Source organism: Taudactylus pleione, unplaced genomic scaffold, assembly GCF_031769625.1.
Source record: "Taudactylus pleione unplaced genomic scaffold, aTauple2 ptg000015l, whole genome shotgun sequence".
Taxonomy (NCBI): Eukaryota; Metazoa; Chordata; class Amphibia; order Anura; family Myobatrachidae; genus Taudactylus; species Taudactylus pleione.
Window position 1 is genome coordinate 22,654,581 of NW_028284417.1, and position 13,863 is coordinate 22,668,443.

The 13,863-nt window shown below is 44.0% G+C and overlaps 1 pseudogene; it reads right to left on the reverse strand.

The window, feature by feature from the left end:
* Positions 1-8,169: 8,169 nt before the first annotated feature.
* Positions 8,170-13,863, reverse strand: part of LOC148542168 (uncharacterized) — a 28,194-nt pseudogene continuing 22,500 nt past the window's right edge.

A 13,863-nucleotide genomic window follows, 5' to 3' on the forward strand; every position in this document is an offset into this window, starting at 1 on the left:
GTGCATCAACAAAGTAGTGCCAAGCGTGCGCCTGTGTCCCATAAATAAAGGGCCGGCTGGATTGACCGCTAAGGGTGCTGTAACCCCCAAAGGGCACTCCAAACAAAATTAATTTTTTTTTTCTGTATTTGTGAATTGTGTGCTTTGTGGCTGCACGTGCATCAACGAAGGAGCAGCGCCAAGCGTGCGCCTGTGTCCCATAAGTAAAAGGCCGGCTGGCTTGTCCGTTAAAGGGTGCTGTAACCCCCAAAGGGCACTCCAAACAAAATAAAAAAATATATTTTTTTGTGTTTTTGAATTGTGTGCGCAGTAGCCGCACGTGCATCAACAAAGTAGTGCCAAGCGTGCGCCTGTGTCATAAGTAAAGGGCCGGCTGGCTTGTCCGTTAAAGGGTGCTGTAACCCCTAAAGTACACTCCAAACCAAATAAAAAAATATTTTCTGTGTTTGTGAATTGTGTGCGCAGTAGCCGCACGTGCATCAACAAAGTAGTGCCAAGCGTGCGCCTGTGTCATAAGTAAAGGACCGGCTGGCTTGACCGTTAAAGGGTGCTGTAACCCCCAAAGTACACTCCAAACAAAATAAAAAGATATTTTCTGTGTTTGTGAATTGTGTGCGCAGTAGCCGCACATGCATCAACAAAGTAGTGCCAAGCGTGCGCCTGTGTCATAAGTAAAGGGGGCCGGCTGGCTTGTCCGTTAAAGGGTGCTGTAACCCCCAAAGTACACTCCAAACCAAATAAAAAAATATTTTCTGTGTTTGTGAATTGTGTGCGCAGTAGCCGCACGTGCATCAACAAAGTAGTGCCAAGCGTGCGCCTGTGTCATAAGTAAAGGGCCGGCTGGCTTGACCGTTAAAGGGTGCTGTAACCCCCAAAGTACACTCCAAACAAAATTACATTTTTTTTTCTGTGTTTGTGAATTGTGTGCACTGTGGCTGCACATGCATCAACAAAGGAGCAACGCCAAGCGTGCGCCTGTGTCCCATAAGTAAAGGGCCGGCTGGCTCATTTCTTAAAGGGTGGTGTAACCCACAAAGTGCACTAGTCTCCAACAAAAATAAAAAATTATTTTCTGTGTTTGTGTGCGCCTTAGCCGCACGTATATATCAATATAACATAAATGGAGGACCAAACTTTCTCTGATAAAAATAAAATAGGGAAAGATCAAGAACCACTTCCTCCTAGTGCTGAAGCTGCTGCCACTAGTCATGACATAGATGATAACATGCCATCAATGTCGTCTGCTAAGGCCGATGCCCAATGTCATAGTAGAGGGCACATACAATCCCAAATGGCAAAGTTCAGGTAAATGACCTTGAAAAAAACATTTAAATCATCTGAAGAGAAACCTAAACTTGCCAATATGCCATTTACGACACGGAGTGGCAAGGAATGGCTAAGGTCTTTCCCTATGTTTATGACTAGTGGTTCAGCTTCACGTGACGATGGAAGCCCTCCTCCCACTAAAAAAATCAAAAGAGTTAAGCTGGCAAAAGCACAGCGAAGAACTGTGCGTTCTAAGAAGATATCACAAATCCCCAAGGAGAGTCCAAGTGTGGTGGCGGTTGCGATGCCTGACCTTCCCAGCACTGGACGGGAAGAGGTGGCTCTTTCCACCATTTGCACGCCCCCTGCAAGTGCTGAAAAGAGCACCCACAGTCCACTTGCTGATATGCAAATTGAAGATGTCACTGTTGAAGTACAACAGGATGAGGATACTGGTGTAGCTGGCGCTGAGGAGGAAGTTGGTGAGGAGGATTCTGATGGTGATGTGGTTTGTTTAAATCAGGCTCCGGGGGAGACAGTTGTTGTCCGTGGGATGAAAAAGCCCATCACGGTCATGCCTGGGCAGAAGACCAAACATTCCACCTCTTTGGTCTGGCAATATTTCTATCCAAATCCGGACAACAACTGTCTTGCCATATGTACCATATGTAAAGGTGAAATAAGTAGGGGTAGGGACGTTAACCACCTAGGAACATCCTCCCTTATACGGCACCTGCAGCGCCTTCATAAAAAGTTACTGTCAAGTTCAGAAACTTTGGCTAAGACTGTAAGCAGTCCAGGGACACCTAAATCCCGTTGTCCTGTTGTATCCAAGCGCCTGCAAACCACACCGTCAACTCCCCCCTCGTCAATTTCCTCCTTAGTCAGGATCGGAAGTAGTCCTGCAGGTCATGTCACTGGCATGACTGACTCTCCTATCCGGGATTCCTCCGGAGGATCCTGCATTGCTACGCCTCCTGCTGCCGCTGCTGCTGTTGCTGCTGCTGGGAGTCGTTCATCATCCCAGAGAGGAAGTAGGAACACCACTACTTTTACTAAACAATTGACCCTCCAACAGTCCTTAGCGAGGAGGATGAAGTACGACAGCAGTCATCCTGAAGCAAAACGTATAACTGAGGCCTTGACTGCTATGTTGGTGTTAGACGTGCGTCAGGTATCCGCCATTAGTGCAGTGGGATTTAGACAATTGATGGAGGTAGTGTGCCCCTGGTTCCAAATCCCGTCTAGATTCCACTTCACTAGGCAGGCGATACCGAGACTGTACAGAAACGTCAGAAAAAGTGTCCTCAGTGTCCTGAAAAATGCCATTGTACCCAATGTCCACTTAACCACGGACATGTGGACAAGTGGAACAGGGCAGACTAAGGACTATATGACTGTGACAGCCCACTGGGTAGATGTATCACCTTACGCAGCAACAGCAGCAGCGTCACCAGTAGCAGCATCTCAGAAACGCTAGCTCGTTCCTAGGCAGGCTACGCTGTGTATCACCGGTTTCAGTAAGAGGCACACCGCCGACAACCTCTTAGAGAAACTGAGGGAAATCATCGCCCAGTGGCTTACCCCACTTAGACTCTCCTGGGGATTTGTGATATCTGACAACGCCACCAATATTGTGCGGGCATTACATCTGTCAAATTCCAGCACCTCCCATGTTTTGCTCACACAATAAACTTGGTGGTGCAGAATTTTCTGAAAAGCGACAGGGGCGTGCAGGAGACGCTTTGGGTGGCAAGAAAAATTTCTGGCCACTTTCGCCATTCAGCGACTGCGTGCCGAAGACTGGAGCGCCAGCAAACACTCTTGAACCTGCCCGCCATCACCTGAAGCAAGAGGTTGTGACGCGGTGGAACTCAACCCTCTATATGCTTCAGAGGATGGAGGAGCAGCAAAAGGCCATTCAAGACTATACATCCACCTATGACATAGGCAAAGGAGGGGGTATGCACCTGACTCAAGCGCAGTGGAGAATGATTTCCGTGTTGTGCAAGGTTCTCCAGCCCTTCGAACTTGCCACATGTGAAGTCAGTTCAGACACTGCCAGCTTGAGTCAGGTCATTCCCCTCATCAGGCTTTTGCAGAAGCAGCTGGAGAAAGTGAAGGAGGAGCTAAGACGGAGCGATTCTGCTCGGCATGTGGGACTTGTGGATGAAGCCCTTCATTCGCTTTGCCAGGATTCCAGGGTGGTTAATCTGTTGAAATCAGACCACTACATTTTGGCCACCGTGCTCGATCCTAGGTTTAAAGCCTATGTGGTGTCTCTCTTTCCGGCTGACACAAGCCTGCAGAGGTGCAAAGACCTGCTGGTGAACACACTGTCAGCTGAAGCGGAACGTGACACGTCAACAGCTCCTTCTTCATTTTCTCCCGCAACTGGGGCTGCCAGGAAAAAACTTAGGTATCCTAAGCAACCCGCTGGCGGTGATGCAGGGCAGGCAGGACCAAGTTTGGACATCTGATCTGGACTGAAGGACCTGGCAACAATTTCTGACATGTCTACTGTCACTACATATGATACTGTCACCATTGACAGAATGGTGGAGGATTACATCGGTGACAGCATCCAAGTAGGCATGTCAGACAGTCCATACCTGTACTGGCAGGAAAAAGAGGCAATTTGGAGGCCCCTGTACAAACTGGCTCTATTTTAACTGAGTTGCCCCCCCTCCAGTGTGTACTCCGAAAGAGTGTTTAGTGCACCCGGGAACCTTGTCAGCGAAAGGCGTAGGAGGTTGCTTCCACAAAATGTGGAGAAGATGATGTTCATAAAAATGAATTATCAACTCTTCCAGGGAGACCAGCCTCCAGAATGTACAGAGGGACCTGTGGTGGTGGATTCCAGTGGGGACGAGTTAATACTCTGTGAGGATGAGGATGTACACAACACTGAAGAGGGTGAGGAATCGGTGGATGAGGAGGATGAGGACGACATCTTGCCTCCATAGAGCCAGTTTGTGCAGGGACAGATTAATTGCCAGCTTGTTTTGTGGGGGCCCAAACGAACCAATCATTTCAGCCACAGTTGTGTGGCAGACCCTGGCGCTGAAATGATTGGTTTGTTAAAGTGTGCATGTCCTGTTTATACAACATAAGGGTGGGTGGGAGGGCCCAAGGACAATTCCATCTTGCACCTCTTTTTTTTCTTTGCATTATGTACAGTTTGGGGCCTAGTTTTTCAAACTGCCATCCTGTCTGCCACTGCAGTGTCACTCCTAGATGGGTCACGTGTTTGTGCCGCCCACTCGTGTCGCTTAGCATAGTCATCCAGCTACCTCGGTGCAGCCTTTTGGACATAAAAACACTATTGTGAGGTGTGAGGTGTTCAGAATAGACTGGAAATTAGTGGAAATTAAGGTTATTGAGGTTTATAATAGCATAGGAGCAGAAAAACCAACACATTCTGTGATTTTAGCTGTTTTTATGCTTTTTAAAAAAAAAATACAGATCCAAAACACAAAACCCATAACCCAAAACACAGAAGGGTGGTTTTGGCAAAACCAATCGAGATCCAAAACACGAAGAAAGATCCAGATCCAAAACACAAAACACGAAAAGTGGCCGGTGCACACCCCTAGCTTTTTCATCCCACGGATAACAACTGTCTCCCCCGGAGCCTGATTTAAACAAACCATCAGAATCCTCCTCGCCAACTTCCTCCTCAGCGCCAGCTACACCAGTATCCTCATCCTGTTGTACTTCAACAGTGACATCTTCAATTTGCATATCAGCAAGTGGACTGTGGGTGCTCCTTTCAGCACTTGCAGGGGGCGTGCAAATGGTGGAAAGAGCCACCTCTTCCCGTCCAGTGCTGGGAAGGTCAGGCATCGCAACCGCCACCACACTTGGACTCTCCTTGGGGATTTGTGATATCTTCTTAGAACGCACAGTTCTTCGCTGTGCTTTTGCCAGCTTAACTCGTTTGATTTTTTTAGCGGGAGGAGGGCTTCCATTGTCATGTGAAGCTGAACCACTAGTCATGAACATAGGGAAAGACCTTAGCCATTCCTTGCCACTCCGTGTCATAAATGTCATATTGGCAAGTTTACGTTTCTCTTCAGATGATTTAAATGTTTTTTTTAAGGTCATTTTCCTGAACTTTGTCATTTGGGATTGTATGTGCCCTCTACTATGACATTGGGCATCAGCCTTGGCAGACGACGTTGATGGCATGTTATCGTCTATGTCATGACTAGTGGCAGCAGCTTCAGCACTTGGAGGAAGTGGTTCTTGATCTTTCCCTATTTTATTTTTATTGGAGAAAGTTTGGTCCTCCATTTATGTTATATTGATATATACGTGCGGCTAAGGTGCACACAAACACAGAAAATATTTTTTTATTTTTGTTGGAGACTAGTGCACTTTGTGGGTTACACCACCCTTTAAGAAATGAGCCAGCCGGCCCTTTACTTATGGGACACAGGCGCACGCTTGGCGCTGCTCCTTTGTTGTTGCACGTGCAGCCACAGTGCACACAATTCACAAACACAGAAAAAATATTTTTTTTTTGCACTTGGGGGGAGCACCCCTGATGGACAGAGCACCCCCTGGACAACACTACAGCACCCCTTTAGGACTGGGACACTGCACAGGACTTTGGAGTGGATACAGCCCCTATGGACAACTGACTGCACAACACAGTCCAGCCAGCCCCTATGGACTTTGAAGGAGTGGACACAGCCCCTATGGACAACAGCAGCACAGCGCAGCACAGCACAGCACAACACTACACTGCACTACACTACACTACACTACACAGCCCAGCCAGCCCTAACTCCCACCCTCCCTCTTCACTGTCCACAGCCGAGTGAGAAAATGGCGCCGACGCGGGTACCTTATATAGGATCCAAAACCCGCGAGACCCGGAAGGCGGGATGATGACGTTTTGCCTCGATTTCAGATCCGAGTCAGGCGGGAAAAGTCGAGCCTGCCTCGGATCGGGCGGCTCGGGGGGGTTCAGATTTCAGAAATCGAAACCCGCTCACCCCTTATTTCTTTAGTTGTGGAACTACAAGTGCCAGCAGGCCCATAATGCCCCGCATGCTGGTATTTGTGCTTCTCCAAATACCAGCATGGGAGGGAGGCTTGCTGGTATGTGTGGTTCTACATCTAAAGACAATATTTAACCCTTTAATTTACACAAAACACTAACACTATCAACCCGGCACCCACCGCCCTAGGGTGCCGGGGATAGCCCCGGGGCTATCCCCGGCACCCTAGGGCGGGGATAGCCTCAGGGCTACCCTGGAGAGGGGGACCCATTTATTGGGGGGTCTTCAACTTCCCAGGCATCCCCGGCCTGGGCTGACTAGCGGTCAGGGGTAATGCTTTGGCCGGGGAAACCGGTGAAAGGTTTTCCCTGGCTGTGGCATTATCTCCCTCGCTAGAAAGAGTTCAGTACTGGTTTTGGATCTGTCAGGGGACCCCTACTTGTTTTGTCCCCTGATTTTCTAGAACTAGGAAAACAAAGCCCTGTGCTGGTTCTTAATATACAGGGGCCCCCTAAGCATTTTGGCCCCTATATTTTTAGAACCAGGACAGGCTATATAATGCCCGGGGATGGTTATGCTTTTGGGGAGGGGGTGCACATCATTTTTTTTAAAAACACACACAGAAGCCATCATGGATCTCACTGATCTGTGATGGCTTCTCTAAAACTCGCATTAAAAGGTGTCAGTTTACATAGTCCTAAACTCGCCTAAACTCGCATATGTAGTAGCCTTGAGCTGAAAAGTTTGCAGGCTATTCAATTTGCGAATTTCAGTACAAACTCGCACTTTTAAAAAGTGCGAGTTTGTACTGTTGCTAAAACTGTCTACCTATTACATTTGGCCCCTGGTGTCTATCTAGACATTGTCTATCTAATTACTGTCTATATACAGTCCGGAAACCGTTTTGTGTATATCAAGTTAGAGTACATATACACTGCTTTAGGATTGTGGATATTGCTACTTGCGTTGCCCCTTGAACTCCGTGCTTTGATTTGGAGGTCCGGTAACAAAAATAAGGACAGATTTAGCAATGTTTTGTTTATTTGCACCTGCCTGAGACTGCAGAAATAAAATGCTATTGTTGTACAGGTGCTGTTGCTGACAGTTTATTATACTCCTACACACCTTCCATTTACACCTGACTGCATCATCAGTCATCACTGGTCCTCAATGGTATGTAAAGTAAATGAATTACTAAACATGTGGCACTTTGCTCATCACTCCCCATCTACATTCATCCAATTTCTTTTGCTATCTATACTTTATTGGGACATGTCCCCTGGACTGCCCAGCTTCTTGGACAATGAGACCTATGCCCCTCATTAAAGCATTGTTTAGAGTAGGGAAATATTGTGTATGGTTAGTCAGTAAGTGGCAAATGTGCAACTTCCTTTGTATGTGTACTTTCTATAGATTCAGACTTTGGGTCGGATATACTAAGGTTGCGGTGACCATTCCGCCAGTCACCGCAACCTTACTCATCGCATATGTACTAACATATGCGATTAGTATCGCAAAGGACAGCTCTTGCGATAAGAGCTGCCCTTTGCGAAATAGTCGACGCCGGGTGACGGGGTCTCCATAGGACCCCATCCCCTCCAAGCCCCGGGAGCTTCCTGCTGGTCACATGGAAGAAGATTAGGAGGAGGAGGTGGATGACCCAGGAGGAGTGCAGGTGAGTGGGGACCAGCGCCAGGTGATATCGGGGCGGCGGTGAACCGTCGGGAGCGGGGTGCGGGAAGAAGCCCATAGGCTTCTATAGGGTAATGCCAGATTTTTCTGGCGTTACCCTCCGTGCCGAAAAAAGGGTAGCCAGGGCTTAGTACATATGGAAATGTGGTAAAACCCCCGAAAACTGAGTTTTTACTGCATTGTTCCTTTAGTACATCCCGCCCTATGCCTCTTTAAAATGTCGACACTGGTACTCTGCAAGCAACTTTACATTTTCTTTCACCACATCTTGGCAATATTTTTTTCATCTTAATAATGTCTATCTTTTTTCTTAAATGTTTCTGCTTCTTTTCCTCCTCCCTGGCTAAGCTATTCTTCAAGTTGTCAACATGGATTCTCTCTCTCTCAAGTGAAGTCAGAAACAGAAGTTTCTCCTTGCATTGGTTAAATAGAGACTCCTGTTCTTCAATGGCCGCAGTCTGCACCAATTCGCGGAATTCCTTAATCTTCTTACTTTCTTCAAAAATACACTCTTCAATTGCATACATTTCTTCTAATTCTCTAAATAAATGAATTGAGAGAGAACATTTGTTTTCTCATTCGCAACTTTGTAAATTTTGTGTACAATAATCTGATGCAGGTGAATCCAATTTCTTGCATCTCTTTTTCTCTCTGATATCATTATTCTCATATCTCACAGAAGCATCCTAAATAAGATAAAAAAGTATGTAAATGATCATTAAAGTTATATATCAATCCCAAAATAAGCAGCAGTGCAAATGTAATACATTTCTAAATTACCAGAATGTCTCAGCATGTAGTAGAGCATGTGTACCCTAAGGGCTACATCACACAGATTCAAGGGGTGCTTCTCCCTGGTTATTTAGTTCAAAATGACAGATTAATATACTGGTAAAAAAAAGTTCTATACCAAACAAGTAAGAAGGTATTTTAAAACATTAAAAGAAATATGGAGTTTGTTTGATCAAACTTTAAGGGAGTATATTTTCCCACTGTAAGGTCAACTTTCTTTCGGTGATCTCAATTATGGAACAATTTGTGAAGATGCGGCAATAACAAAAAATTTCTATCGCCATTTAGCACAGTGATAGAAAAGCAGTTATTTTAATTTACTAAAAAAGAATATTTGCTGGCAGCAGTAAGACGCGCTTGACACTTCGCTGGACACACGCGTAGTGAACTGGAAGCTCAAACTTGGACTTCAAGTACCGATTTTGTCTATAAGAAATAAAAAAATGCATTGAAAGCATTATACTTTGGTGAATATACCCCCTTAGGAAACAGCAAGATGTTTTTTTCCTCCAAAATGTGTCTGGTAACCGAAAACCATAATTTTCACTACATAGCGCATTTAATTACAGCAGTACAGAGAGTATACAAGTGTGAATGCTATTAGTAGCTCTCTTACGGACTGCAGCTTGTAGTTTACATATCTAGAAGTCCTTGAAGAATTCCACACAAAAGTAATAAACTGGGAGTGAGTAAGTAATATGGCATAGTAAGGAGTACAGTATGTATGATATCTGTAGCATGGTTAGGTTAATGGAGTATTGCAGAATGATTAGGTGTATTTTTCAGTAATACAGGCTCTAGTTCACATTTCAAAACTATGAAGTCTGTAGAATAAAACTTAACACAGCTATATAGAAGAATATGTTATAAATAAGAACATTTACAACCAGTCTGATAGGAGCATATTCTTGTCCCTTTTCAATGTGGTCATCAGATGGCTTCTGTTCATCTTGCAGCAAGTTCACAGATGTCTGCTCTTCTCTTTGTGCATTTTCCTCCTCCTTTATAACATAAGAGCATGTTCATTGAATTTTTAACTTGTGTATTAACCCGTTCACAAACTAAAACAACTCAGAGTGCAACTCTGTAGTGCTCGGTTTTCAATTTTGCCTTGTGCTAGTGTAGGGACCTGCAGAAAAATGGAGTCCCTTGATGCTGGACTGCAGGCTTAAATGCTTTGATCAAATCATGACAAAATCCCCTTGGTTTTATTTGCTACACATATAGATTTGCAGTATATTATTGTTGGCGCCGATAGCAAAAGTTTTTCTGTTTTGTATACATTTATGGCAATAATATTGCCACGCTGCTGGTACCATGTATGATATGGGTAAAACCGAGCACGGGCATATTCACTTTATGTTTTGTTTCAAAATTTTGCCTTGTGCTATCATAGCAGCTTTCAATTAAGGCTATAAAAAGCCTAGTTAGGTGTGGCTAACAGCCAGCCCCTGTATAGATGTGTCCCTCTGTATCTAGGAGGTGAGAACATTTTAACTGCAATGTAATGGTGTGCTGGGCATATATGCTAGTATTAGGGACCTGCAGAAAAACAAGGGGTCGCTTGATGCTGGGCTGCAGGCTTAAATGCTTTGATCAAATCATGACAAAATCCCCTTGGTTTTATTCGCTACACATATAGATTTGCAGTATATTATTGTTGGCGCCGATAGCAAAAGTTTTTCTGTTTTGTATACCAGAATATTCTAAAGGAAAATGTCAGGACATCTGTCCATGAGCTGCATCTCAAGAGAACGGGGGTCATGCATCAAGACAACGACCCAAAGCACACACGACATTTGACCAAAGAATAGTTAAAGAAGTATCAATTTAAAGTTTTGGACTGGCCAAGTCAAAGTCTTGACCTTAATCCAATCGAAAAATTGTGGATGGACCTAAAGCGAGCAGTTCATGGGAGAAAACCCACCACCATAACAGAGTTGAAGCTGTTTTGTAAGGAAGAATGGTGTATAATTCCTCCAAGCCGATGTTCAGGCCTAATCAACAATAACCGGAAATGTTTAGAAGCAGTTATTGGTGCACAAGGGGTTCATACCAGATACTGAAAGCAAAGGTTCACATACTTTTGCCACTCACAGATATGTGATATTGGATCATGAGCACATCTAATTTTTTGGTCTAATTTGTTTGATTTGGTTCTCTTTTTAGAGTACTATTTCATTAGAAAAGTATGTCATTCTCTAACATTGCTTTTTTGTGGTGGTGCTAAGGGGGGGCTAATGAAGTATCAGCAATTTTTTGGAATTAATTTTTAATTATTTTAACTTGTTCCACGAACAGGAGGAAATCAGTGAAATCATTTCAGAAATGAATAAAATAAGTATCTGCACACTTTTCCAACACGTGGAAGCTACTATAAACCTTGTATCAACGTTTTTCTGAGTACTGGCACATTTTATTCAGAAAATAAGGACTGCTCCGATTATATTATTAATCATGCTGCTATAGCTTATAACAATTTACATTTTACACATTCCATTATGAAGTTTAAAAAACAAGATATCCTGTTGCAGCATCTGGTGCTCATTGCCTGGGTCCATCTTGCTGAGTTTGCATAATCTTAATGGTGGCTTGGACCCAGCTGGGTGTACTTTTCTTTACTAGATCATATTCATTTACTTTGTATTATGTGTAATAATTTTTAGCTCAGTCAGCAATATTCTGCAGTATTTACTTTAGGATAAACGTAGCTTCAATACTCAAACATAAGTGAAACAGAGACATAGGGACTGATTGTGAGTCAGACGGATATCTGTACACAGACGTTAATGGTGAGTTTGTGCATACAGCATATACACATATGAAATGACACATTTTTACATATCTCTGTCCTATTCTGAGTCATACGGAACTCAGTCAGATCGTTATTTCTGTGAAATTGGGCCTTTCAGGGTGGCAACCACGTGAAAGCACAGGTCCGCATGTCAGTGTGGGAGTGTCACGGGTGTCCATGCAATTCGCAGTTGTGCATACAGAGACCCTGATTCAGAGCCGGATGCTCTGACAGAGCGCTCACTCTGAATCAGGGCTGTCCTTCTTAATTTTTAGAGCGGCCTCCTGGCCGCTCGTATAGCTGTGAGTGACCATCGCGACCATCGGGCTTGCGATGAGACCCTTGTGGTAGGGTCTCGTTGCCGCAAGCCCTGGAGTGCTTTCGGCTCTATCAGAGCCAAGAGCACTCCCACTGACATCACTTGTGATGTCAGTGGGGCCGGCCCCAGACGGTAGGCATTCCCATGGGAACACCTGCGTCTGGGCAGCCACGCCCCTGACACGCCCACCAAAGGGGGCGTGCTATCACTCACCATCGACAGCATGCCCCCTTTGGTGCGAGACACGGAGCGATGGCTTGCCCGTCACTATCCAAGTCTCGCGCGTGCGCACGGCGGAGCCGGCTCCGTCGTGCGCATGCACACTGGGCCAACATCGACCCGCTTGCGAGCGCTCGCGAGCGGTTCTGAATCAGGCCCAGAGAACGGAAGCCTGTTGCTGACAGATCTCTTACACCTGGCATGGGGCTGGTGCAAATGCTGATACTAAATGATGATGGGTGCGGAGGCTGGTGTAAAATCAATGGGCGGTACAGGCTACTGCTTGCAGATGCACCAACCTCTGTTTTAGCCCTATGGATTCTTGCATTAGCATTAGGCAGTATATCATGGGTCCACTGCTGCTTGCATCTACAGCCACTTTGTGTGCAACTGAGAATCAGTACATCTAGTAAGTGACTTCATAAATATAGATCACAGGCATTACTAAGGTGGCAATTTAATATGCAAAGTAGTGAAGGCAATTATCATCAAGTATTGACCTAAATTAGGATTCTAGGTTACAATAGATTGATTGTTGATTTAGTTATTTAACAAGGTGGTGTCCCAATAGAACGGAATGTGGGTATTCCTTTGAAGAGAGTGATGTATGCATATAGATCAAAGAGTATACACACAGGTTATGTCACTTTGAAACATGCCATGAGAAGATGCCAGTTAATGGATAAGTTAGGTGTATAAATATTAGGTATGGTGAGTGTAGGTCAGCTCAGTCAGTCTGGAGAAAGGACAGTGCAGTCCTGAGGGAGAGAATATGGATCCGATAACATCAAGGAGGAAGGCGAAATGAATAATGATCTTTTAGGGTAACTATGTACTTGCAAGTATACAATTCATGTTATTAATTGTTTAAGTTTCTTAAATTGTTTGTTAAGTTTCATGTCTTAGGAAGCATAAATATATCTACTAAATACAAGTTGAGTCTCCCATATCCAAAATATTTGGGACCAGGGGTATTTTGGATAACGTAATTTTCCGTATTTTGGAATATTTGCATATCATAATGAAATATCTAGGGAGTGGGGACCCCAATATACACACATAATGCATTTATGTGTTATATACACCTTATACACACAGCCTGCAGGTCATTTTATACAATATTTTCAATAATTTTGTGGCTCAAGCAAAGTTTGTGTACAGAAATGAAATTAATTTATGTTTCATATACACATTATGCACACAGCCTGAAGGTAATTTTATACAATATTTTTAATAATTTGTGCCTTAGACAAAGTTTGTGTACATTGAACCATCAAAAATCAAATGTTTCATTATCTCAGTCATGCCAAAATAATTCCGTATTTCGGAATATTTGGATATGGGAGACTCAACCTGTATGTCACTACTGTGTATATCTCATTCTGTACAATTTGATTTGCCTGTAAGTAAATATCAGAAATCAGAGCTTGAATTTCACGTCTGAACTCACCGGAATCATAATTTCATAATTCATTCGTATGAGAACTGCAAATGTTTGCAAATATATATATGATAAAATGTATATTAATTGAACTTTATCTATATTTGTAATATATATAAATATAGTAAACAAATATTATTATTGGAGACTCCATCTTCAATATTTGGCATCCCAGGTATAACTATAAAATATAGAAAAGATTCCTCTACAGTTGGAACCCCAGATGAGACGTGAAGATTCCGATATCTGTTTGTCTGGTTGTAATATTTTTTAATAAGTAGCAAATGCTGTAAGCTTGCTACCAAATTTGCAGAATCACAGTGGGGATATA